Source organism: Haliaeetus albicilla, chromosome 9, assembly GCF_947461875.1.
Source record: "Haliaeetus albicilla chromosome 9, bHalAlb1.1, whole genome shotgun sequence".
Classification (NCBI taxonomy): Eukaryota; Metazoa; Chordata; class Aves; order Accipitriformes; family Accipitridae; genus Haliaeetus; species Haliaeetus albicilla.
Window position 1 is genome coordinate 22,527,111 of NC_091491.1, and position 24,008 is coordinate 22,551,118.

A 24,008-nucleotide genomic window follows, 5' to 3' on the forward strand; every position below is an offset into this window, starting at 1 on the left:
CAGAACAGTATATCTCTAGTTACAAAGCCTAGATCCCATGAAAGAGGTGTCTAATATATCAGAATCCAGCCCAATGGTTCTCTGTTTCAGAAACCTACAGATTGGCTTTAAATGAGTTACATCTTTGGACTGGAAGAACATTTTAGGACACCTGTCATCTGCTGTGTCCTCCTGCCATCAAAAATTTACAAGTTCTTAGACTTCTGTTTAATGCCTGTTTATATAAAAAACTTCTAAATCTTCTGTACTAATACAAAGCAGATTTTAAACATATGAATGTACAAGTGTAACAAAGTTGCTGCTTTTTTTCCTTTTAATTAAAAACGCCTCTGAAAAAAAACCATTAAGTTAGATAATGTTTTTGTGCCACGTCCTCCTTTTCCCTTTCTTCATAGCAATGAATATGGGCACTTATTTTAAAGAATATAAGACTGAATGGTAAATCCAGCTAATTCAAGGGCCTCCTTGTCTCTCAGTCCCTGTTTCCCTCTTTTCTTTCCCTCCTCCTCTTCCATCTTTTGCTCTTCTCAGTGTCTTTCTTTTTGAGGGTTAATTTGTACTCTCAGAACATAATGGAATAAGCTGCTGGTTCCAACAGCTTGCGTTAAGCAGCAAAGATGGTGTGGGAACAATTAATGAGGGCTAGCTTGGAAGTGGCTTTGCTTTCCTAGCTTTATGATTACTGTCATTGGGGCAGTTGCTTGGAGGCTCATTCCAGTTTTCTGCAGGCTGTTCTACAGCCACTCAGCAAGTGAAATTGAGATAGTATCACTTAAAATGCACAATAACCAAACTCTGAGAAAGTGTTGCTTTCTATTCGCAATGTTGCTAAAATTTTAGTGTGGGAGCTCCTCTCTCTCCTGCCATTTAAATTTTGTTGTTATATGCCATTCTGCACCAAAAAGTGTTAAAATCAGGCTAATCTAATCTGCTTTGCTCTAAAAAAAAGTGAAAAGGGATTAGGGATAGGCATTTATTCTCACCCTCTATTAATTTCTTAGGCTGTTTACTTGAATTTCCCTCTCTCTCTCTCTTTTTATTTGTGTTTTGTTTTTTTTTTTAACAACTTTTTCTTCCTCTTTCTCTGCTCCGGGTGAGGGCAAGGTGGAGCAGGGACTTGCTGAACACGAGCTACTGGTGGAACCCTGTGGAGCGGGTTGCTGCCAGGGGCAGGAAATGGAACACATGCCTTCCACCAAGGCAAATTTCTTTTTCTAATCAGATCAGCAGTCATGCAGGGAGCAGTGGCACTGACAAAATGTCAAGATATCAATCCTTTCATGCACATGGGTTCCAACTGTAGCTATGGATGGATTTCTGATGGAGAGGAAATGGCCATGGCCAAAATTGTGTTGTACATCATGATTACAGTTGTAAGGAACACTTCATTCAACCCAAATAGTGGCAAGCCTTTAGGTTGTAGTACCTGACCCAAGCTTCCTAATGGAAAGTTAAAGTGAACTCAATTATCATCTTTGGCTTCTTGTGTTTCTTGTCATGCTATATTACTGCTCTGAGGAATACCTGTTCTGCAAAGCTTTGGCTCAAAGGCCACTAAGTTTTACATAAATCCACTGTGGTCATTTATAAGCTTTCACATTATTACTTTATCAACTAAATATATATACATATATTATATATTTCACCAAGTTTGAAGTAATGGTTTCCCCCTTTTTTTAACTATAACTTTCATCTTGGGGCTTCGCAATAGAGTGCATTGTTCATACATTCTAGCACAAAGAGAAAAGCAGAGATGCCCTTGCAGCTGATTTTAGTATGCACTGCATGCAGCTCTGGCTGCTGCCATGCTGCAGCACTGTAGTCTTTTTCCTTCGCACAGAACATAAAACACTGTATTTCCTGGATTCCACAGTTTATATATTTTACATAGAAGATGAAAGCCACTGGAATTTGTCCTAGATTAGCTCCCTGAAATGTAAAGGAGTGGGAATATTTTTCTATCCCTTCAGGCCATTAAAATTCTGGGATAAGATTTTCATAGCAAAAGCACCACAATATCATAGTTCTCTGGACCCTTGATGTAAGACATAAGTTCAATTGCATAGCTCAGAATAACTTAATAAAGAGTACAGAAACAGTTAAAAAAACAATTAAGGAGTTACTTCACTGTAGGACTGTCATTTCATTAACTTTGATATTTCAGCATTTAACTTCTATTAGCAAAATACTGTTATTTCCATCACATAAGAACAAGTTACAAGAAAATTCTCTAAGAAAGAAAATATGTTTTAAAAATCTAACTTTGAAGTTTAGGAGTAAATAATGATGAAACATGTGAAGAGTTATACATACAAAGAAGGAAGGGAATGATTAAGTCTGCTAAACAAGAGTGGTTGAAGTGATATGAACAGATTTATATATTTATTTATGAAGAAATGTGAAGTGAATATTACTGAGAATGCTTCTGGTTTTCTTTAATGTGTGCAAAATGGTGATATATGAAATGAAGTATGTCTTCTTAAATTAACTTGTGAAACTCACTGCTGCAAGATATCATTCAAGGCAGAGCATAGTAATAGTTTGCAAAAGGCCAAGTCACTTTTATCAGTGAACAGAGATATGATAGGTGAGACAAAGGGCTTGAGATCCGTCTGTGACAAAGCATATGCTGATTATGATTGAATTTGTTGTTTGGCAGACTATTTTACAATTGCCTGTTGTCTTGTTACCTGTATCACCCTGATGTAAACCATGCTGCTGCTGTCAGAGAGAGGACACCATGCCACCTGCTTCTAAGGAAGTTTCACAAAGAGCTTCTTTTCCTGAGGTATGTAATGTGTGTGTGTGTCAGGTGAAAACAGCTACTTGCTTTGAAATTTCAGAACATCCTTGGAGGTCTCAAACAGTGGCAAATACAACTTCTAGAATTTTCTTTCAGAAACAAAACAAGGCATTTTTTTTCTATGAAAGTTTTAAGACTTAAGATATCACCATTTAGCATTTGTTATTTGATACTCATAGTCCTAATAGGTGCTAACAAATATGGGTGTGAATAGCAAGTACAAAACTTTGCATTTCTCTTCAGACCAAGCACAATCTTAATTAAATCTACAAAAGCATGGAAATCCTGGATTAAAGCTGACGGTCCTTTCCAGTGCATTCTAATGCTTCAGGCATAAAGGAAGGCTCCTGGAATTGTTGTGTACTTGACAGAAGGCATCCTGTCCATGGGCTCTAATAGTTGGAGATCAATTTGATAGCTAATTACTTCCAGCGCTAGTGAAGGCTAACTCTGAACTGTATGTAGTTTGCTGATTATATCAGCACTATAGCCATTGAGAATACATCACACTGACAGCACATATTATTATCCTTTTTCTAAAATATATCCATGACAATTAACTGCCTACCTCTTAAAAGCTCTGTTTTGCATTACTGTGGAGAATAAACTCACTGTTGAGGAAGCAGGGACACTGAAACAGTCATATGATGGCATGTTCTGATCTATTGAAACATAACATGTACAGTGTACATAATTGTATTGATATGCAGCTGATAAAAGCAATAGATTAAAGTACACTGATACAGTACTTTTCAGTCCTGATTACCTCCTCAATCCCTAGAGTGGCTCCATGGACTACTGTAGAGGTGGCCTGAAGGAGAATCCTGACTGGATGATGGAGGATTTTTTCAGATGTGTGACCTTTAACATCAACTTACCTGTTACATCTTTTCTTTTAATGCTGTGAAGATTTTGGGGTCTGACACTTGCAAATAGATGTTATATAATATGGGTTTTTAATATACAGTGAAGCCAGATACCTGATATCTGATGGCTTGGTGTATGCCTATTAGTTTTGGAATAGGTTATTTTTATTACTCGCTCTCCTTCCTCTATCTCCAGGCAGAATAAATCTAAATTCAAATTTTAAAGAGGCGTGGGGGGCAGATGAGAGAAAGAGAGGCTAGCAGTCAGCTCAGCATGCCAAGGTTCATCCCAAAGCAATTTTTACAGCTGCATTTTAAACTCATTAAAAAAAAAAAGAAAAAAAAGAAAAAAAAAAAGAAGGGTCTATAATAGAGATTTGAACCATCCCTTAACAATAGAAAAGCAGCTGGGTACTGCTAGAATATCAGAGGTTGCTGAGCATCGCAGTTTGAATGAAACTGTCTGCCCAGCTTTAAAAGATGTCAAGTGTAGACCCTCTCTCACTGAAAAAAAGAAAAAAAGGCCTTATTGATCTATTTAGCAGGTAACAGATACGAATCAAACAAAAAAGTATATTCTCTAGCATTCAAGTTAGATGTCAAGAGCTGCAATTGATCTGGAGTTCACTGCAAAACTTCATGGCCATATAGTGTTATAGACTGGTGAATTTGCAAAAAGTAATGACATTCTATAGAGAGATTTTTGTCACATTTTCTGTGAGAAACCACATTGATACAGTAACCTGCTTGAAGGATGGGTCTTACAGCATATGACACTGGCAAGAGTGAGCAGAACTGGGCAGAATTCACTAGTTTTTTGAGAAGGCATGAAATAATTGTATGAGTTCTGGTATAGGTTTTGGCCTGTTGGATTTGCTCAGTTTTCCCATACTTTTCTACAAAGCACTAGTTATCCTCAGTTATATGCTGTCTTGCTTTGTGATGCTTTTGTAAGAAGAACAATTGCAATGAGCAGCTTGCTCTATGAAATCTGTTAACTGTGCTATAACAAATGGTTATTGGCTTATCCTTCATTCTGAGGAATGAAGTAGATAACCCTTACCTCATAGCTGCCCATGCTGACACCCCTAATCTGCTGAGGAACCTGTCTGCATGGCTGGGTCTATCCAGAAAACAATGATGACCAATTCTGTGTATACTAAAATGAAATATGGAGCTGCCTTTGACTTGAAGCTCAGCCTGCATGGCTAAGTCCTGTGTGACTTCTGCTGAAAGGGATTGCACAGCTAGCGTGGAACTGAGTGGTGGCAGGACCAAACCCCTTTTTTTCACAGTAGAATTATTATTAACAGTGCCCATCGAATGAGGCAGGCTGAAAACATCTCAGGAATTTCACAGACTGGATATTATTGATAGCAATGTAAGGACTGTATTGATAACTGTGGTAGCGTATTTATCAATTTATTAAGACAGGCACCTTAACATGCAGCACTGCAGAGCCAAATTTTTAAGTATGGACTTAACCAGCCAAAAAGCATCACAAATCCATCTCTGCACCGTACTTGTACCCAATATTAAGAAATCAGCAGTTTTATAAAAATATATTTTAAAAAATATTTAAAAATAAAGATACCAATAGTTAGAACTAGAATCTCATCCACAAATACAGGTCAGTTTTCACATGCTCTGAATTATTCAAAATGAATTGCTCCCCAAAGTGTATTTTGTACAATAACGTCAGCAAAAAGTTTGCTATTTTTACATTCAAAGAATCCAAAAATATAAATGTATTGTGTTTTCAATGTGAGATTGCATTTGCATAAAATTGATTTTATTTGTAATAAAAAATGGGTCAAGAATCATATGTGTCCAAGATAACCATTTGTAGAAAAGCTCTTACTGTTCTGGACTAAAAAAGAAAAAACCAAAAACATACAGTCATTCTGTATGGTACTGTGACACAAAAGTATTGAAAAAACTCCAGACAAGGTGAGGAAGTAGGAATGAGGTATGAAAAATAGACATAGCATATGTCATGGGGAGGATGTCAGCCTCGCCTCTCTGACTGCAGAAACACGGCTGCTGCAGGTGGAGTGAAGGCATGCATGAAACTCATACTGCTTCCTGAGAGGACAAAGCAGATGGAGTCTGCTGTTTCTTCTGTGGTCCTGTGGCTTGACCAAATTGATCCAATCAATGTCACACCAGAACAGTGTGAATTTTGTGGCCAGGGCTGCAGGACGGGGGCGGGGGGGGGGGGGGGGGGGGGGAAGACAAGGGTTAGCACAAAGCTACACTATTTTTTGTTATTCAACTTGGATATCAACATGGGAAAAACTTGAGATATATATTTATGATGTGTAATGAAACGATAAACTGATAGTGTGTTATCATGTAATCTTTTGTGAAAACTGTGATTATACACCAGTATGAAATAGGTTTGTCAAAGCAGCTTTAAAGTCAGATTTTCGATTGCCCATGTTTCAAATTGGATTTTGCAAACAGTTCTGTAAACTGAGACCAGGAGTAGGAAGGGAAAAACCCTTCTGCATTGTACATATTTGTGAATTTTGCTTTTGCCTTTGATGGTTTGCTTCTGAATGATGCAGTCCTGCATTTGACAAAATGCTGATAGGCATATAAAGTGAATATAATTAACATTTTAATGAGATAAATGCCTATGTGAACACGTTCTGCTTGGTAACAGTGGAGGAAAGATGGTAGATTTGATAAACAGGTATCCACCAAAGAATTCCTCAGTGTAATTGTTCCCAATGTAAAATACTTCAAGTTTAGCTGAGTACAAGAAAACATCAGCATGAGCCTATGGGTTTTGTCCAAAGGGTCTCACCACGTTTGAATCATTGAGGCAAATGTTTCTGGCACAGAGTGCCCTTTTTGTTCCTCTGCCTGCTTAGGGAATGATAGCAACCTGGGAATGATGTGAGCTTGTGCTGGGCTCATCCCATTCCCACCCCTTTGGTATCCTATTTGAAAAGTGGTGTAAAACCATTTTTCTGCCTGTGGAAAAGGCTTATTTAGTGATACAACACATTACATTTGTTTTTTTTATGTGATGAATACACAGTAAATACCTATGAATTCTCAGGCTGAGGAAACTGCATTGTTCTAAAATAAATGGAGGAAACAATTCAAAATGTTTATTAGTATATATATATTTGTACTTGTAATGGATACATGCAAAACCAGTTAATGCTAATGTATGCAGCGAAGGGAAAATAAAATACCTCTGTGTGTGGACAGAGAGAACTAGAGGGGTTTCTTGAAAGTATTTCAAATCTTCTAAAATATCTTATCTCCACAATGACTTATTTCATCCTTTGATGTTCTTTGATTCCCTTCCTCCTCAAAAGATATTTTTTGGGGTAATGAACAAATCAGATAATTAATAAGAATTGGGAGGATTAAACACTCTAATACCCCAAAGCAAGAGGAGATTTCTCATTCTGTCTAATCTTTTGAGGGTAGAAAAGGTCTTCAAGCAAAGTCTGTAGCTCTGAGCACTTTCAAATCTTACTAGGAGCTGAACATATTCATATTGCTGACCCACATACAAGTATTTGTTCTCAACTTCAGAGTTTTCAACTTCTTACTAAGATTCCTCCTTTCAGTTAAATGAATAACAGACCTATCTGCAGATTTATTTATTTTTTAATATATGATTATTTAAGGCACAGCAACAGCTCCAGTTGAGTTATTTCTTACGAATGAATGATCCTGTCTTCAGGGGCTCTACTCCATGAAGTAGGTGTGGAAGATATCTAGAAAAATTCAGTTGGAATGTTTGCTATAATTGTATAACTATTTTGATCGTATAGTATGTGGATATATTTAAAGTAATGACTATAAAAAAAATGTGCCTGGATGGCACTGGGTTATCAAATCAGTCTCTACATTTAATAAAAAACAGTTTTTCCTAACTAAATACAACAGCGCATGTGGCAAGAGTAATGTATTTTACTTTTTTCCAAAAGGAGTAGAATGAATGTTAGATATACAGTCATTCTCACACCCTGCATTGGTGTTGCACTCCATTTCCTAATAGGCCATCGGTAAAGGAAGATAACCTTTCCTTAGCCTTAAGTAGAAACAATGACCTTTATGTTAAATCAGACTTCATGAACAGATCTCCAAAAACTTACAAGCTTTTTGTGACAATCCAAAGGAGTCTATGCAGCAAGAACAGTTTGGTGTCTGGGGCTCCAGAACTGTTGGTACAGAACTCTTGGCAACTCCTTCCCCCAAGGTATGTCCTTAGTATGTTCTACATATGTCTTCTAAAGAGTTAACTTCCACACCCAAGATGAAGACCAAGCAATGAAAGAACAACACAGTAAGAAGTGTCAGAGGTGGAAAAAACCCCCGCCCTACGTAAGTGTACAGCTTCTGCGAAGTCTAAGAAAATGAGCTTTGTTTCATGAAAATTTGAGATTATAATGAATAGCAGAGCACTTATTTGCCAGCTGAGTGGCTGCTAAATATAGCCCTTCCATCAGAATTTTCTCAGATAGTGGATCTCTAGATAAATGAACAACCTGCTTCTGCCCTGAAGATTCCTTTATCTTTAAAATTCTATTCTTTTTATTCTTTAAAATAACTGCTAACAGAGCTCACTGGCAGGCCAGGCCAGACCAGGCCAAATGAAAGTCCCCTGTGAGATGGCTCTCACAGCTTCGGCTTCTCTTTGCAGCAAATTGTTGTTCTAGCCGTGCTAGTTTCATTCTCTTTCAGACATGAATTGCTGTAGAAAGTTGGAAAGGGCTTAGGACTTGAAATTACAAATGTTTGCCCCCTTCCCCCATTCCCAAAGTCACTGAGTCTCATATTAAAGATCAGAGCAAACTTTTGTAATGATTCATGAGATACTACTACCTTCCCTCGCTCTTGAGCTCCCTGGTTGCCTGATTCCTTATACACATCAATGTGGTCTTTTATTGCTGTTTAATAATAAATGGTATTTTGTTTGCCTATCTGACACTTTTATTAACTTCACTTTTGTGTGTATGTGCACATGTTTCTCCAGGCATGATTTCTTCCCAACGCCCCCCAGATAAAAGTAGGGGGGAGAAAAAGCACAGCTTTATTTGAAGAGAATTTGTCCCTAATCTGTTGCAGCTGTAGGGGACCATTCAGCCAATTAAAGAGAACAGAATTTGGCTCTTTCCCAAATAAGGTGACCACATGTTACACTTGGATTGGTCACCTCAGGGGAATGGTGGGTCACAGGGGCATCTGGTTGTCATTTCCTCTCTGGTCAGCATGAGGCAAGCATACAGCAACAAGGAGGAAAAAAATGTACATCTTCTTTATCTCATCTCTTGTCCTGCAGCATCAAAACGTCCAGCAGCATCTAGTCAGAGTAGGAGAGTCTCCTCCAGTGTGATGCAGTCTGGTATTTGGGAATGAAAGCTACACATTTGATTTGCTTAGTTTTGAGGTGTCATTAACTTATTTCTGTCTCTCTGCTACAATAGTGTAAATGTGAAGGTCCTATTAATGTAAAAGAATTATGGTAGGTTTATGCTGGTTTAACTGACTTCATAGTTTCTCTCACATGTAGGAAACGTGCCCCCGCTATGAGGCAACAGCCCCTTCCGCTACAGACAAGCAAAAAGGTCAAGAGCTCTTAGGTAGTAGAGGTTTGATATTGTAGGAAGACATTGCGATTTCCAGTGTCTCAAATGAGTGATGTCATCTTATGCTCAGCAAATAGTGTAGATCGTGAATTATGAACAATTTTACTAGCTGATCTGTAGCTTAATTGACTCCCAAACTGCACATACACCTAGGGCTGAAGGGAAATAAAGGCTGCCAGAGCCATCACAGTGAGGTTGTCTTCGAAAAATCAGAAACATCTGGTTTCAACTAAACTCAGGCACTAACAAACTAATAGTCATCATGAAGGGGGAAGAAATGCTTCAATGAACTAGCCAGGTCAGTGAACTCATTTTCCTCTGAATGTGGCTGGCCCCTAGTTTTCAAACTGTTATGGTTAACATAGATTGGTTATTTAGCTTTGTTAATAGAGCAGCGTCAATGGTGAAAAGGTTTTCTTGATCTGAAACTTTCATCTTCACTACAATGAATTTAGAGTTGTAACATTTCCATTCCAGGGTACCGAGCATCGCAGTAGCTAAGGATTCACAAACGAATTTCTGCATGGCAACCGAGTTGATAAACGTGTTTTCTTAGCCAGGATGAGTTCAGCTGTTGCTGTTAAAGGGGCTGTGAGGCCCACTCAAAATTGTTTGAGAGAAGGAGAGTGCACATGGAGCAGCTGATGAACCATGGCAACCTCCTTGTAAGCCTCAGCCTTGATCAGAGGCCAGAGAGGAAGCAATGGGTTGTTTCCCACATGGTGGAATGCAGCAGATCATGCCATGGCCTAGGGGCATCGACCAGTATCAGACCTGGCACAAGCTTTGTGGGGGGACAATTCAAAAGTGAGGGACAAGTTAAGTTATGGGTGTTGCTATTCAAAGCAGGGACTTTGGTCAGAAATAGTTACTCTAGTCCATATATGAATCTCTTAAATTTCTTTGTAGAGAAAGAAGAAAGACCAGGTTTTAATTTCTCTCTGGCTTTATTAACTTCTTTCTTGTCTTTCCGCCAACAGAATTTTATTTTCTTTTTCTGGAAGCTTCCCCTCATCTTAAGCCAAAAACCCAGGCCCAGCCTGCCATCTCCATACTGACACAGTGCTGCTTCAGCTCCATCCATCCATACATCCCACTCCATTATGTGTTCTAGTTTTGTCACATACTTAATTTTCCAAACTGTGCTATATATGACACATTTGTTTGAAGAATCCTATGATTTCAGTTCAGTTTGCTTTTAGAAAGATTTGCTATTTTTCTTTATAATTTGTTCTAAATGTCACAAAACACTTGTACAACAAAATTGGAAGTTGTATGCAGTTACTAGTTAATACTTAATTATCAAATGCTCTAAATCTGAAAGGAAGAAGGGGGGAATTTTTTGTCAATAACTTTTACTTTTTTCCTTTGGGCCCCAAATCCCTTATCCCAGTGGCTGTCAGTAGCATAACAGCTATTGCATAAAATTCTGTGTGGACACTTTTCAACAAGACCTAGAAAGCTGAGTTTTCAGGGGTTTTAAAATATGGTAGCTGCTTCCCCCCACCATCCCAAAGGTGAAGTTATGAAAATGTCAGAGGCTTTCCTTTAAAGGCATTCAGGTTTTGAGATTGTATTAGGACTGAGAAGCTTGGCGTCTGAGCAGGTTTCAAACAGATTCAACACAAAACTTGATCAGACCCTCTGGAGAGCTGATCCCTTAGCAAAGTTATGACTGAATGGCAAATTTTGCTGTTTTATAAAGCTCCATCCGAGAGTTTCATCCAAACCTGCAGAAGCACTTGGCGAACTTTAGCAAACACCTTGGTCACTCACTAAAGAAATATGACATTTAGCAAACCTTCAAATGCTTTGAAATGGATGGTCACGGTCGTTACAGGAATGAGGTTCTTGGTGACACAGCTGCTGGACCAGCTCTGTGTTCATTGCCCAGCACCATAACTATTGCTGGAATATAGCTAAAGGTTCTTGTTGTTTTAATTATTTACTGCAATGTTTTCAACCACCTGTGCATCTGTAATTTTTGGTCCATGACACAGACTCCTGTATATCAAATACAAGTTTTCTGATTGTGTGGAGTTTGGGGACTGTAAATAGAAAACCATTCTGAAGGAGGACATATGATGTGTCTATGTTATTGAGTAGTGAAGTATGAGGATGGGCCAGGGTATGGTTGTCCACAAGCTGTTCTGGTTCCAGGACCATGCATACACATTGTGTCCTTACCATTGGTGGAGTTCCTGCCCAGTGTCTGGTCCTAGGCACATACCATACAAATGTGTAGAGTTGACTATAGGTAAACCTTGGGTTGATGTGGCAAGTGGAGTGCTCCAGCTGGTGCTGTTACAGATGATTTCAACTTTGGTTCTACCAGGAAGGAAACTGATATAAGTTTACTGCTGGCATGCTTGCAAGCAGACTGCCTGACACCCGGGTATAGCCAACACGCAAATTTGCAGCTAAAGAAACAACCATATGCACCAAACCACTAACTGAGCCATACCTCACTGCTCCTGAAAAATCTCAGCAGGTCAGTCTCTAAAGCAATTCAGGAGACTTGGAAGATTAGGATGGAAATTTTGAAGCTGGCCATGAATCACTACATCAGCTGCTTATTGTATTGTAACTTTGATGGAGAATTTAGCTTCATTTACAAATAGTCAGGATAACTGCTGTATTTTGAGTCAAATGGGACACTGTTTAAAAATTCAAGAGGATACATTCAACTGTACTGTGTTGCAATCATCAGAGTGGGAGGTCAAAACCCTTGCCATGACTTTGATATCATTTTAAAATCTGAAGCTCTATCTACAGCACTGTTATTACGGTCTTACATAATGAAATAACTATCTTCTCTGATATATATTTAATTCTCCAATTACTGCCATTTGTTGGCGAAGTTAGAGGCTGTTTTATAATTGTGGTTAAATACACTTAGTATAGTTTTCTTCCAGTTTGGGAGCTGAGACAAACTAGCAGAACTCAGCATATAGGTGCCATCCTTTTTGATACCTGAAAAACGAAACCTGTCTTAATATTAATTTAGCCCTAGAAAATGTAAATGGCTTCCACAGAGATCTGATGATTTACATCCACAGTGGATTTGGCCCTAGGTACATGATCAAAGATGGTAATTGTGCCAATATACTCTCGTATAATTTCATCTTTAACCTACTTCTGACTCCAGTAAAGTTGGTAACATGGCTGAGGAGCTAGTAAATTCTACCTATTCAGTTTGGCTGTGTAATCTTGATTAAAACCAAGATGGGATTTTACATAGAGCTCTGGAACAGGAGTTCATAAATCCTAGTTAATTTCATAAAGGAAAAAGGAAAAAAAAACCCCAAACAACACAAAACCAACCTAAGTCTTCCTGGGTAACTATTAGAAGAAATGGCAAACTCAACATAAGCATATTTTTTTTTCCACCTGCACATGCTTTTGATCTAGAGAGGGGAGGAAAGTTAACCCCCAGTATTTCTAAAACATAGTAATTTATGAATGCACTATTTGTCTAGAATGGATGGTATAATAAAAACTAGTGACAAAATGCTGATCCTTTGCAGATCAGATTCAGATTTTTCTTGCATAGTCTACAATTTTCCTACTGTATTTTGTGGTTAGCAAAGCCAGTTCCAATGAATTCTCAAATTAGAAAATGAGAGAGGACTGGAGCTAAAACTAAACTCTTTCTGCTTTAAGGTATGGACTTCTGAATCTTTAAATTTTAGGAGGATTTATAGATGCCTTTAATCCATTTGCAATTTAACAGTATTGTCAAAATAAATGGCAGATAATAAATAATTGTAGGGTATGTGTTTTAATTTTCCAAATACTGCATTTGTTATATCTCAAATACTGTCCCTGAAGTCTAGATAGCTGCTTTTCAATCTCTTCACTGGTTAATAACAGAACTGAAGATAAACAAACTATGGCCTTTTAACCTGTACAGTTTGACTGACATCATGTTAAACTAACATACTTCTACTCTAAGAAAACATAAAGGCAGCTTTTTCCAAGGTAGAAGGAAAACTGCAGGGCTTTTTGGATAAGGCCCTGTTCATCCCCCTTTCCTTCCTTTTAGAAAACCTGATCTGTAACATCTTCCAGAAGCAGGAAGAAATGGCATTTTTTGGTTTGCATTATTATAGAACTGCATAGTTTGACTCAGGTTAAATATAACACTACTAAGCATGACTGGCAGAAATAGGAGTATTTGAAGCCACTGGAGTGAAGGTAGCTTGCAGGCGGAGGATGCGTGGTTTTATCTGTGTAGATTAATCAGAGAGAACAGTTGCCTCATCTTCTGTCTCCTTTTTATTGCCTCAGATCAGGTGAGTGTTATATCATGCAACCTGAAGCATTTGTTACCTGTCATTCAAAGTTCAAGTAAAGCGCAATTCTGAAATTTATTACAAAAATGTCTATGGCTTTTATGAAAATAGACTTGAACCCTTGAAATTAACTTTTCTCTTAAATTTCTCTTGAGAGCAGCAATGTAGTACTAAAGTCCCTGCTGGAATCAGCATCTGGCAGGGTTAGGCCTTCAGGTCCTTATCCCACACTCATTTATATACATGAATTTAACTTTTTTTTGCAGGGAAAGACTTTTATTGAAAATTATTATGTTTGTAAAATTGCCACAGATACATTTGTAGGATGTTACTCTTGTGTGTAAGAAAAGATTACAAGTTAGCCATATGGAAAATGTATTAGAATAAAATAAAAATATTATGACAAAGTTATAATACCTCTATGGTCATTGTGAACAATTCTGTGGCATTTATGAGAGAATTACATAGCTGTTAGAAATTTCTACAACTTACATGTAAACAAAGGAAACAATATTATTGCTACAGTAGTTGCATGATTTTAGGAAAATTTCTGCATCCATCAATATGCAACAAAATACTGTTCTTAGTCCAATTGATCATGTCTCTAAACTAAAATTAAAATCCCTGTTCCAATGCCTCAGGAGGTAATTATGACCTAACTCTGAATTTCCAGCCTTGTGGACCAAACGGGGACCTGAGTAATGGCAACCACTGAGGAGGAGAGCTTGTTTCAACAGGGTCTGTTCAGGTTCATCTCCAATGGCTAAGAAGCCCTAAGACAGAAAAGAAAGTATGTGGACTGTGTTCCTTTTTTTCAGGCACTAAATACATGGAAACAAGGAAAACAAATCACAGAAACTGAAACAAAGTTACCATGAGGCTATGTTGACAAAATTGGTATGCAGTTCAGGAAAGTTAAATTGATTCAGTAATCTGGAGTGCTGTTGTTCTCTTTTTGAAGAAAAATATGTTTTATCTTGTATTAATATTATTGATTCAGTAAGTAATGTGATATTCTATCCCATAAAACTATAAACTGTGATGGAAGTTTGCAATATGAAAGCTGATTCAGTTCAAATATGTATCCTAAGCTTGTTTAAGTAGATGAACAAATGAGAAATCTGTAACACGGGTGTAATATTTATAGTTTGTGTGCACAAGAGTCCTAGTGAGCATGCAGTGTTTGTTTGGACAAGTGCTACTAGATTTCAGAACTCACCCCTGGGTCAGCGTCAACACTTCACAACCGTGGATGGAAAAAGTTTTGGGAATTTTCTACCCAGGACTGCAAATCAGGTTTTCCAATATTTGCCTGAGAGTTGATAGAGGTAACCCAGTAAAACAAAGATGTCACTGTTGTCATGCTTTTCATGATTGTACTTGAAATATAATGGCAATAACTTCCCAACACCTCTGTCTGTTACTTTTTCTGCAAAGTAAGGGGCATCTGTTTTTTTCTCCAATCCATATGAAAATGAATAAGTAGTCCTAAACTCACAACTTAATAGGATCAGCAACAAAGTCTCACCGTCTTTTTGAATATAATTTTTTCCATTCTTATTTTCTCTAAGTGGTTTTGACAAGGTATAGAAGAGGAATACTGATATTAAAGATATCTTTAGTGAGTTGTGCATGGCAGTAATGGGGTTTTTTGATCTTTGTTTTATAGTTTTTAAATACAGAGATGAAAAGGAACTCTTAAGGACATTTAAATAATAGGAGAATTGTATGCCAGTCCTTTTGTTGGATTCAGGCCTGTGACTTCTCTTTCGGTATCTATATCCTTGATGTTTAAGACAAGATAACAGCAATCATGGGTAAAAGAATCATTTAGCTAGGAGATATGTGAACAATATTGGTAATAATTCAGAAAATAAAGGACTTTTAAAATCTGGAAATTGCCCATAAAGATATTTGACATTAGTTAAGAGAATGGTATCTGAGATGGTAGTGTAGGGAATAAACCAGAAGGAAATAGGAATATGGACTTGGTGATCTCAGTGGATGGTTTCCAGTTCTGCTTGGCTTTCATGTGCAAGACACAGGCCTCGGATTATTTCAGCAAGAAGTGGATGTGCACACCTATAAGGAACGACTAAGTTACTTAACTTTGGCTAAAATGTGGGGAAACTTGTCTCCAGTTTTGATTTCACCACAAACTTTCATTCTGGCTCTGATCAAGGCATCCAGAGCAGATTTCTGGAGATAAATGAACATAACAGACACCTAAGTTACATGATCAAAAAAACAAAATACAAAAATGGGCCATCAGAAAGATTTACTTTATTCTAATCCTACTTATTGTAATTATATTCAAACTATACTCAACATGAACTACACAATCCTTGATCTTGTAAATTCAGATTATTTCTAGAATTAGGTAAGGTCTGTCTTTGTTATGTAGAACCTGAATTTTACAACTGTTGATGCTCTGTGTCATGGTTTAACCCCAGCCAGCAACTAAGAACCTTTTTGCTGGCTAGGCATGAGAAGCTGAAAAATCCTTGACTTAGTCTAAACATTACTTAGCAACAACTGAAAACATCAGTGTGTTATCAACATTCTTCTCATACTAAATCCAAAACATAACACTATACCAGCTACTAGAAAGAAAATTAACTCTATCCCAGCCAAAACCAGGACACTCTGGGAAGTGCAGCTGTATAAAACCAAGAGAATGAGGTAAAACAGGGTATATCTGTGCTTTTGCTAGTGAAAAGTTTAGGAGGCTTGGGATGTATTCTGAGTGAACTCTGCAAATTGATTGATGATGTAAATTACTAAGTCACATGCTTAAAATCTACCAGAGAAAAAAACTTCTGCTTCTGTGGTGTTTTTTTAAAAAACTCTGAATATCTAGAGTGACATATTTAATTTCAGCATATTTTAGCTTCAGTAATTCTCTTTTCTAACGGACATGTTCTCCCCTCAGGATCACATTTTCCTTTTATTGCATATTCCCTCTTATTTTCTGTGGGAGAACAGAGTAGGAAAACACCTAATGATCTGTATAGAAAGATGCACTTTAATTTCAGTAGAGCCTGTAACAGCCTTTCTGAAAAGATTACTGCTTTTTCCAGAGTAATAGTGCAAATTGCAAGGCCCTGGAGAAACCACTGTCATCACACCTTGTAATTAACTGCAAGGGAAAATAATCAGATACAAACTTGTTTTGAGCTTCTCCGAAGGTTTTGCACCTCTCTGGGAATCCCAAAAATTGTGCTAGGCAAGGGATTTAGAACCATAGCTATGGTAACAAGGCTGCTGGCGTAACCCACTGTACTGCCTCTTCTAATTACTTTTGGTTTGCGTGGTACCACTACTGGATCATAAATCCTCTTCTAAGCAAGGTTTTCCCTGACTGACACTCCTTTAAACTTTCTCCAAAACTTCCTATGACAGAAACTTCCCAGTTTCCCTACCTGTATCTCACTACTTTTTCCATCAGAAAGTTGCTTTTTGCTTTTTTTTTTCCTGAAGTCAAATCTTTATTTTCTGCATTTTAAGCCCTCTGCTCTGTGTACTTTGAGACCAAGGCAGACTGTTCCCATCTTTTTGCATCAGGCTTTCACATACTTGATGACTTACATTCATTGTCATTTTTCTTAGGTAAAACAAGCCTGTTTGCTCAATCTGTACTCCAGATTTTTGGGGGGCTTATATAACTATGCTTTCTGTTATTGCACCCATTGAACTTGTATATGAATCATACACTTTCTGGGGATTTAGGTAGAAGAAACATCTTTGCAAAACTCTCAAGTCTTTAAATTATGACAGGAATCATCCCTTTATTCAATCACATCACGGATTTTGCTGGGGGAAACTGAATGTCCTTGGGACACTGTATTGTGCAGATCTGTTACAAACCAGTTAACAAGGACATTTCATGTAATCTAATTTTAATTTACAGAACCTTTTAAAACTGGATTTATTAAGGCCTAGGCATTATAATGCACGAGTGGAGTAGGGTGCATCCCTGCTTAAAGCGCAAGAGTCACTTCTTGGTAAAGCGAGTGCAACATTTGATCTCCCACTGTGAGGATTTGCTGTGGATGTCTGTTGTTTGGAAGTACAACCTGGATGTAACAAACTGAAAAGAGTTTCAGGAAAGAGTTAATTTCTTAATAGAAATCATGTTTCCCAACTCCATGCTAGAACGGATTAAGTAAGAACCCGCTAATTGGAGAAGGTGGGAGGGCCCTGGATTTGCAAGCAGAGCAGGTGATAATGTAACTGGTAGAGATTACAGACTGATTACGTGAAATTAGCAATTGACTGCCAGGTGTGCAAGATGCACAGCCGGGTGGGGCAAAGGGGTAGCTGGTGGGGAGTAAGCAGGGAAGAACTTTTAGGCGTGCTTTAAAGCACCGAGTCAGCATAGCTCTGGTTAGTACTTTGTTCAAGGCAGTTTGTGGGTGAGAGGGAAGGACAAACTAGTAGTGAAAGAAGGTGGTTGTGTTTTTACACATTGCTTTTCAAGCAAGACTTCAAGCTGCTGTGTTACATTTGACCATTGCCTAATGTTGTGTGCCTCATTAATACTCAGCAGATGCCTGTATATCAGTATGAACAAGAATTCCACTTTGTGGTATTGGTGAAATATCCTTGAAAAAAACATAACAGTTGTTTTCTGCTGTATAAAGGTCAGGTTTCATTCCAATTTACACTGCCTTTTGAACAAATCCTTGGTATTAGCTACAGCTTTAGATGGTATGGGGATTGGTGGGAACACTTTGTTATTCTCAAGTACAGGCACTGAAGAGTAATTCAGTCATTACATATTTTAATACAAATCACAGCTTCCTGAGGAGCAACTATAAATAAGTCTCTGCTGCCATATGCATAACAGGCAGATGAGTGTTGTGCTCTCACAGAGCAGCCCCATAATTGAGAACCAGATGCTCCTAAGTTCTAGCCCTGGTTCTGGTCTTCATGTGCGTGCTTGAGTGATTGCCTGCATCAGTGAGTTGTAATTAATTAGTTAGTGACTGGGAATGTGCAGAAGGTATAAAAGCACTGCAGAAAGCATTTAGGAGGCGTGTCGTTGCTCTGCTTCCTTCCCACTAGATGTAGGTGGTGTGACCTGTTGAAATGTATCTAGGTAAATATGTTTCACAAAATCAGGGGTGTTAATACTTGGATGTTTGTTCTATTTGCTTAAGTATGAATGTTACAGCTTTCAATATTATATTGTAATGAAATGATATCTTTTATTTATTTGGTAGGTAGGTAATGGCGATATGTTTAAAGCCTGAACATCAGCTTGGGATTTATGCTGATCTCAGCTATTAGTGTGGGTGCACTGATGGGGATATTTTATATTGCTGTAATCCTTATTAACAACATCAATGCTACCAGCTATAGATGATGATGGTATTGTAACAATAGAATGAAAATATAGTGCTTTCATAGTGGCACAAAGAAAAGGAAGCTATGCATATCTATGGGTTTTAAATGAATGACTGTTTTCTGGGAAAAGGACCGATATAATTGTATGCGCTTAACCACTGGTTATTTCTAGGGTATGTTGTAGACATATCATATACTTCTAGAGATGTTAGGAAAGGTAATTTCATCTTTTAACAGGGCTGTTTCTTGCAGTTCTAGCAGTTATCAATGCATTTAGTGAAATATGAATGCTGTAATTATGGTATATTTTAGGAAATATGAATTAATTTTAGTATTACAACATTAATATTTCTTGATAGGCTATTAATCACTTGACTACTGGGTGTTTAAAACACAGTTTTTTAAAACAGGAGATGTGGAAGGAATTGAATGTGGCTTCTGTCTTCCTTTGGGCAAACAGAGGACAGCATTCACCAAACCAAGAATAATGCAGGGACAGCTGGTGGCTGAGTATCCTAAATGTAAGTAACTCAATGGATAATGTACCTGCCTGACTACTGGATAACAGCTAAGTAACCTGCTGCCCAGCAAATGCCTGGGACTTAGTTACCCCACGTAACATCTGGTGTGAATTTTAGACGAGCACTATCTTGTGTGTTTAGGCTCAGCTACAAGAGCAATGAGCTTCGCTATGTGTGTTCAGAGCTTGCTAAGGGTTTCGGAGACAGGGCAAGTTGATAAAGAAATCTCAGTAGCTCTCCAGGTCTGCTGTAATGCAAACAGAAATGCATAGCCTGGGAATGGCATTCCCCCCCAGAAGTGGTGATTGGGTTATTGAGTTGCAGCTGCTAAAAGTGTTTCTGCCTCAAAAAGAAAGTTAGCTGCAGGTGTTGCCCATATCCCAGGCTTGTGGCGCAGGTGTGAGTGAAATGAAGCCTTTCTGTTCCAGTACAGCAGTGTTTCTGTCATGTTTCCCTGCTTTCCTAGTGGCATTTCCATTATGGATGTGTAACTATGATTGCTTGGTTTCAGTCTCTGAAGTTTAACTATTGACATTACTTGTGCCTCTGGGATATGAGTTGTGGAGCTAACAAGAAACCTAAAATTTTATCTTGGAATGTGAGAGAGGTCAGGGAGAGGAGGGCTGGGTGTAATGTGGCTTTGCTGGTGCCATGGAAGTAGCAAGAGAGAAGTCTTCCCTCTTCTTAGCAGCTGAGAATATTATATTAAACACTTCACTTATTTGGGAGAAAACTGTTGTTAAAGTTGTAATAATATGTCAAGTCATTGCTGTACTAGAAAAGTGATTTTTATTTCATTATTGTTGATACCAATTACAGTTCCCTTTAAAACTAGTCTAAACCTGGGCCATCAAGACTAATTAAACCATCTTTACTTATACAGCACAGTCTGCTGTCTTTGAAAACATGGGTACCATCTGCCTATCCACCAAGGCACAGGAGCAGCACTGTTTTTTTGGAAATACTGGGATTTTATTGTTTCCTCTTATTTTACCTTACAATAAAGTTGTTTGGTTTTTTGTTGGTTTTTTTTTGTTTGTTTGTTTGCTTGGGTTTTTGGGGGGGTTTTTTTTGGAAATAAGGCACTGGCTGTAGAAGTGGAACACCTTGGAACAAAGATTTCAGTTCCAGTTTGTGACTTTGTATCACTGTCTTCTCCCTCTTCCTTGGGGAGCATCCTAAAGCAATGCTTCAAGTTGTAAGATGACAATGTTTCCCAGAAAACCCACCCTGCTTTTCTGAGCTCTAGTTTCTGTGTGAAGAAGGCAGTTAAAACTCTATAACCTTGGGAAGATGTCACAACAAATGGGATCTTTGTGCCCATTCTTGACCTTTCTGCTGATTATTGTAAGTATAAATATGAATATAATGAAATATATTGCTGTACATTAAGATGTTAAGAGAATCCAGAAATCCATACGTCATGCTAAATCTTAATCATACAACCTTATATGGCTTGAAATTTATTAAGGAAACAAAATGGTATGTTCTTACTTTTCCTTTAGTTTTGCAGCGCATATGCTAAGTCTATGAAACAAAGTTCATGTATGGGGTTTTTTGATTTGTTCTTTGGGGTTGGAGGGGATGGGTAATATATGGGTCATCAGTTCCTGAGTGCACAGGAGTACTGGCATGTGAGATTATATTCAGAATTATTTTCTATTAAATGTTCTAAAATAATACTGCATTGTTATAAAACTTAAATCAAAAGACTGCAATGTTATCAAACTAAGTGTACCTAACGCTTACATAGTATACAATTTAAACGTATTGTGAGTCCAAAACCTGTGGATTCAGGAAAAAAAAGTAAGTTTACCATTTTCAGTCCTCTGCATCTCTAGTTTCTGTTCTGTGTGCGCAGTACTCTTATGAGGTTTTGATTTGTTTTGTTTTTTTCCTGTTGAGTCTTATCCAGAATGCTTGAATGTGTTAGAGATTCATGGAGTACAGACCTTTTCTTTCAAATGAGTTCTGTTTTGTGGGCTGGTGAATTCCTAGCAGAGCACATCTGCTTGATTAATTTGAAAATGAAACTTAGCTTCTTTTCTAAATCAAGTCAGTTTCATAAAAAGATATACACCACTGAGACTTATCTATAAGACCAGAACTCTGGATTTCTTTTTTTTTGTTTCAAGTTAAAACTCCACTCAATACTTTCTTGAATTTGTGAGGGGGACAAATTAGCATTTTATATTTGATTACATTTTTCTATTTGTGTCAGTTACTCTGAAATTATTTTTAACTAACCTTATCCTCATCAGTAATGTATGATTTTTTTTTTTTTTCCGTCTTTTTGGAGCTGAGTACCATTCTGGTTAAATTCTTGTGATACTAGTCCTATGTCAATTAATCTTCATATTGTCTGTAAGGAAAAATATTTCTCTATAAATCTTGAATGCATCCCTACCTTAAAAATACAAAATGAGCTCTATTTGTGGATTAATTGGTACCCTTTTTCATACAAATGATAAAAGAAGCCTGAAGTGTATTAGTAATGTGATTGTAGTACTACTTCAAGCACAATTACCTTGTCTTAAACTGAAGATAAGTAGAATTGCAGAATTCTCTCTAGCAATAAAGTTCACTCCTTCATGAGGATTTAGGAAGAAATTGAAGGAATGTTTGTGAAAACATGTTCTTGTATGTTTTTGCATGCTTTTTTGCCTTGGGTGGAGCATGTGGAAATAACAGGTTGAAAAATTGAGTGAATTATTTTAGAAGTATTTTACTACAGCTTTGACTGCTCGTGGCTGTGGTAGTTTGGTCTCTGTTATGGACATGTTTACCATAGTTATCTCTGGCAGCCTGTTAACAAGTCAAGTCCAAATCTTGAGGCTTGAGACAAGAGGCATCAAATCTGGTTATCAGACTTTAATTGTGTATTAGTTTTTTCTGCTTGGCTTTATTCAAGATTGATGTCAATCAGCACAAACACCAAACTGCCTCTTGGAAGTCAATTTTTCGGAGATTTTGTACAAGATATTTTAACAAATGGCAAACAAAGGATTTACTAAAATGTAAGTTAGAAATGTCTACCAGAGTTGATGGGTGAAAACTCAAGCGTGGGACATTTATGTGAAGTTGAAGTTGTCACATGCTAAATAATGTATACTTAAACTTAGTGTTTGGGTCATTCTGCAAGATAACCAGCATGGGCCTGCTTGGGTTTCATGTTAGAATTTTGTTGTTTATATCAGCAAATAGAAATTCTAATGGAGCATAATGAGAAATTGATCCATAATAATACATGGAGTTCAAATACAGTTCAAAAATACTAGCAGAGCTACAAAAATGTGAAATAATCCTTTTGTGTAGGCATGGGTCTCTTGAACTAATCCAGGGAATCTCCCCAACAGTAGTCTTATCCAAGGGTTCAGTAGTCTTCTACCAGCTCTGTCATGCCATTTTTCTTTCCTAAATCAAACTCTGCAGGATCTGGTAGATATTGCCTATCTCAAGACAAAAAGCTGATGGTCAGCCATTATACAAGGTCCTGAGTCCTGCAATATGCAGGGCTCCGTGGGAGTGAGAATCTGGAATCTCCTGCCTCTGTCTGCTTTGCTGTGTGAGGTAACTGGCTCTCGGTCTACAGTAAACTAGAGGTTACTAGATCACACAGGTCAGGTTCTGATTTTGGACCTGGTTGATGTTTGCTGCTTTAAAAACCTGTCACAGCTGAGGTTGAGCGTTTGCGCCAGGGTCTACAACTGGAGGTGGCAAGAGGAAATTCTTCTCATGTAGCATTGGTATTTGGGGCTGTAAGCTGATCATTATGGAGATTTTTGCTAAAGAATGACTTCAAAGAGTTTGAGAAGTGTCTTCATTGCACGATCTGAATCATAATATATAGATAAAATCCAGTTTTACATTTTTTAAACTGTAAGAGGAGATACCTGTCACTTGAATTGGAGAAGACTGTGTTCCTTCTGCCCTATTCTCATCAGTGCAGCTTTGAATGTCAACAGCCTGTTTTTTTGGCAGTGGTAAGATTTCTTGGGAGGAAGGTTTGGGGATCACTGAGGAAAAAACCTCTATTTGGCATCATTCATAAAGAAACACTGGGAGGCATTTGCACTGTATCAGGAATGCTCAGGTTCTGAGAGCAAAAATCTGCCTGTGCAGAGCTCATTGCAAAATCAGGGTTAGGTGCAGAACCCGAATACTGAAGGACTTTTCTCCCCAAACTTCTGCCATCTTCCCTGTCTACTGTGGGTACAGCCTTTGGAGCTGACAGGAATCTGACTACTTGAAGAAATGCTAATAACTCTGGAAAATGTTATGCATAAAAGCAATAGGGACCACTGGGTGTGAGAAAGGTGGCTTTTGAAATGCACTGAGTGAAAAACAGTGAAGGCATATGAGGAAAGAGAGAGGAGTCAGAACATCTGTGAGTCTGCTGATGACAAGTGTGTAAATTCCTTTTGAGTCTCTTGAATCCCTGTACCAGAAGAAAGCTTCTGAAGCTTTTTTTTAGGGGGGAAGGGAAAGCTCTTTGGACCTGGTACCCTATCTAATTACCCATTGGAATCCTATAATAGCTAAGAGGAAGGAAAGGA

At 37.8% G+C, this 24,008-nt stretch overlaps 1 long non-coding RNA gene across 1 annotated transcript in view; it reads left to right on the plus strand.

The window, feature by feature from the left end:
- Positions 1-21,085, plus strand: part of LOC138686834 (uncharacterized) — a 41,692-nt gene extending 20,607 nt beyond the window's left edge. Inside the window, exons 5-7 of the long non-coding RNA XR_011326137.1 lie at positions 2,660-2,788; positions 19,291-19,452; positions 20,535-21,085. This is a non-coding gene — a long non-coding RNA (uncharacterized lncRNA). The remainder of the gene's footprint in view (positions 1-2,659; positions 2,789-19,290; positions 19,453-20,534) is intronic.
- The last annotated feature ends 2,923 nt before the right edge of the window (positions 21,086-24,008 follow it).